Source organism: Daucus carota, chromosome 3 (assembly GCF_001625215.2).
Source record: "Daucus carota subsp. sativus chromosome 3, DH1 v3.0, whole genome shotgun sequence".
NCBI classification, from domain to species: domain Eukaryota; kingdom Viridiplantae; phylum Streptophyta; class Magnoliopsida; order Apiales; family Apiaceae; genus Daucus; species Daucus carota.
In genome coordinates this window covers 55,349,971-55,354,323 of record NC_030383.2, presented here as the reverse complement: position 1 = coordinate 55,354,323, position 4,353 = coordinate 55,349,971, and the positions used below count along the sequence as shown (strand labels likewise).

The window sequence follows — 4,353 nt, the reverse complement described above, 5'->3', positions numbered from 1 at the left end:
CGGTAAAGAAGTTCAGGGCTCAGCTGTGGGGCCCAGTTGTAAAAACGACCACATTGTGGTCGGAAATGAGTCGGTCGGAAATGCTTTTTCAGGGCCCATTGGATGAGCTTCTGGTCTAAAACCGACCACACAGTGGTCGGAAATGAGTTGGTCGGAAATGCCTTTTCAGGGCCCATTGGATGAGCTTCTGGTCTAAAACCGACCATACAGTGGTCGAAAATGAGTTGGTCAGAAATGGCTTTTCAGGTCCATTGGGGAAGCTTCTGGTCTAAAACCGACCACCCAAATTGCATACATATGGTCGGAAATGAGTTGGTCAGAAATGAGTTGGTCGTTTTTCTGGGTTTTAAGATATGAATTTGGTCGGAAATATATACATCTAGTCGGTTTTCTAGGTTTTTTTTACCATTCTTGGTCGGAAATGAGCAAATTTGGTCGGTTTTCTGGAGATAAAATTTCAAAAAAATGCACATACAATATCCAATTTCAAAACCAAAATCAAGAATCACAATCCATCAAAATTCAGTACGACACAATTTAAAAGCCAACAAGCATTCATATATTTAAACAAGAACAGTTATAAAATTCAGTACGACATAAATGTTACAGCTGAACAATCACCCAAAAGCCAACAAAAGCCAACAATCATATACATTACAGCTGAACAATCAAAAGCCAAAAGCAATGTTTTAACAAAATCAGCATCCCTACCAATAATGCATCTAGCTAGGTAGCTTCACTTCAATCTTCCTCATCGCCATCACCATCATCATCCCGACATCCCCATCAATGTCATTCTCCGAACTCTCACCATCGGTGACATCCTTAGTTGCCTCCGCAATTGCCTGCAATAATTAAAAATTTATATCACCGTATATAGCAGTTGATGATCATATCTTTTATATCATATAACTCCTCTGAAAAAACTTAGTAAACTAAAGAGTCATGAAGTCTAAAGTTTCTTATTTTAATTAATCCATTTGTCTCTCTTTGTATGAAGTACATGTATATATATAGGTTTCTGCTATGAAAAAGTTCATGCAGGCATAGAGCAATTTACAGGGGATTAATTTCCTTGGATCTTACTTCACATTATAAATAAAAACAAAAGACGAATTTAATGGAGTACTTACTTTTCATTTTATACAAGATATTAGTAATAAATTAGCAGTGTATTAACTGCCTGTTTACATAGTTTCTTTAAGTTTGTGACAAATATACTGCTAAGATTTTGTGTAAGTGCCTAAGTGGGTATATAGATCTCTTACTACAGACAAACTGACCTTACTGCACCATTTCACCGATTCAGATAATGGTAATCAACAAACAGTTATTAGGAAGAGTTATAAATAATTCCAGTATCTGAGCGGTTAAGAAGACAATGCAAATGAGCTTTGAGTCATTGTACCTCAGACCAGTTATTGATGTTCTTGCAATACTTTGAGAGAGTTTTCCAGAATTAGGATTAGTAATCTTCATGAAGTTAGTTCTATCCAAGCTATGGTGCTTTTGTCAGATTATCACCGGAGTTTTTGCTAAACAAAGAGATTTTACCTAGTCTGGAACTCAGAGGAAGATGAGATTTTTCAAGAAACCAATGCCAGTAGAGATGGATTACATATTAGGCATGTGGGATTACAGGTGTTCCAACTTCCGACTAAGCAAGCATTCTTACAAGACACTCCTTATGGTTGTGAAATGAATGATATCTCGGAAACTTTAGATAAATCACTAAAGCTTTTCAAAAAAAAAAAAATGCAGGAACTAAGTTTTAGCCTGTTATGCTCCTAATAAAATACTTTTTCACCCTGTTCTCAGCATGAATTATGATTTAATACCAGAACCTGGTGTACTAGTTATACTTTTAGAAAAGCATATCTTAAAGGATTATCATTTAATTAAATTAATGTGTTCATTTAATTTAATAGTAATAATAGGCATAAGTTATTATTAAAGCCTAATATTGCAGTATAAAAGTAACAGAAACACAAGTGTATAGAGCAGATTATTAAAGTAATATTATTAATCTCTGTTGTCTTTATCGAGGTTTCAAGTTTGAACGCTTCACCAGGCATCACATTTATCCTGCCTAGTTGTTTATTTTACAAATGAGACCAAATGGATCTCACTTAGCTGTGTGTATATTTTACATGTACTATGATTCCATCACTTTACTTGCTATAAACGAGAATACTACTATTACACTTATTTGTACTTGCTATTTTTACATTATTGTATGAGTATTGAATTTTAGACAATATTTGCAGAGTGCTTAATGCTTCCCAGCTGTAACTAACTTCTACAAGGGATCACTAGACTGATATAAACGCCAAGTGACATCGAGTTTAAAACCTCTATCAAACAGGAAGCCACAATTATTATCTTAGAAATTAATCAAACAACTGGAATATACTAATCCTTTTAAGAAATCCTATGTCTGTAATTCTGTTCAGTGTAAAATGCAGCATATTTATTGATTCATACTATACGCTTATGAGGAAAATAAATGAAGCTGAATCATATGGTTCAAGAGAGAGTCGAGACTAACGCTATCCTACCAATCTCCGAAGTTACCAAAACAGAGAGTCCTTTATGAGGATCATAACATTGTCTTGTCCTATAAAACGTGTAAACAAATATGCGAGATACTCAGGAGGACAATAGACTCGAGACAAAAGTGAAATGTAGATTCTGAAACTGGTTTACGAGCAACTTGCAAGAGCATAAAACAACTCTCAACTATGTATATGCAACCCATACCCAAATGCCCTCTGCACCAACACAAACTAAACCCTAACTGATACACCCAGAAAATCTAAACCCTAACTGATACACCTAGAAAATCCATGCATAGGCATTTTACAAACACAAAAACAAACTAATTTGCTATACTTTACACAAACAAAAACACAAACACAAACTAATTTACACAAAATCTCATAAAACAGATCAAACAACTAAGACAACTAAAATAGAGCCGGATTAAAGGACATATAAACATATATAAACCACATTAAAGCAACTTTGAACAAATTTGAGCCATAAAAAATCAAAACCCTAACTGATGATATATATACAGAGAGATACAAAACCCTAAAATGAGCATAGTAGAGAGAGAGCGCGAGGGAGGGAGAGAGAGAGGGGGAGGGAGAGAGAGAGGGAGAGAGAGGGAGAGGGGGAGGGGAGGGAGAGGGAGAGGGGGAGGGGAGGGAGAGGGGGAGGGAGAGGGAGAGGGAGGGAGACGGAGAATCGAGAGACGGAGAGAAGCACTTACAGAAAGAGAGATTCGAGAGAGTGTTGAGAGAGAGTAGGAGAGATCAAAAGCACGTACAAGGGAGAGAGTTAGGGAGAGTTGGGAGAGATGAACGGAGTGAAACGCTGCGTTTTGAGTGAAAAAAAAGACACATCTCGGGTATCGAACCCGCAACCTCAGCCTTATGCGTACAGTGTTCAACCACCAGAGCAGCTACAACAATGTTATAAAATTAAAGGAAATTAAATATAAACCTACATCTATTTTACAAAATTAAGTAACTCGAAAATCAATTTTTCATTATAATATTCCTTCAACTAATGTTCAAAATTATTGATTTTAAGGACCAATATAAGATGAGTAATTATATTCATATCCGTACGGTTGGATTATTTAAATAAGTTATTTATTTTTTTAAAAAAAATAACCCTCCGTCAATACTTAAGTATCGTAACCTAATATTTTCGCAATAATATGTAAAACAATAAAATCTTATTGACTTGATTTTTTGTATATAACTACGATGAGTACTTAATTTACGATCCGTACGGTTGGATCGCCTAAAAAACAAATTTATTTCTTTGTAAAAAAAATAATCCTACATCCATATTTAAGAATAACATAACATTTTCGCTATAATATCTCAGCAGATTAAATCCCATTAACTTGATTTTTGGTATATAACTACAATGAGTACTTAATTTACGATCCGTACGGTTGGATCGCCTAAAAAACAAATTTATTTTTTTATAAAAAAATAACCCTACGTCTATATTAAAGTATAACATTATATTTTCGTTATAATATCTCAACGGATAAAATCCTATTGATTTGATTTTTGGTATACAACTACTATGACTACTTAATTTACGATCCGTACGGTTGGATCGCCTAAAAAACAAATTGATATTTCGAAAGTATACACCCTAGGATAACTTCTGATAAAATCCAAACCTCGAACTCCGACATTCACTGCAATGCATGATTCGTAACATAATAGTGTCTTTATAAATTTTTTTATATTTTTCTTCTTTTGCTATCATGATTAGTACCTTAAATTAGACCATATCACAAAGATTCTACATTTTTCTGTTGTTTGA

The 4,353-nt window shown here is 34.4% G+C and overlaps 1 long non-coding RNA gene across 1 annotated transcript; it reads right to left on the bottom strand.

The window, feature by feature from the left end:
- Positions 1 to 533: 533 nt before the first annotated feature.
- On the bottom strand, positions 534 to 3,377 carry LOC135151197 (uncharacterized). Its single transcript, XR_010289790.1, has 2 exons — positions 3,275 to 3,377; positions 534 to 845 (listed from the first exon to the last, which is right to left on the bottom strand). It is a non-coding gene; the product is annotated as an uncharacterized LOC135151197 (long non-coding RNA).
- Positions 3,378 to 4,353: the final 976 nt, after the last annotated feature.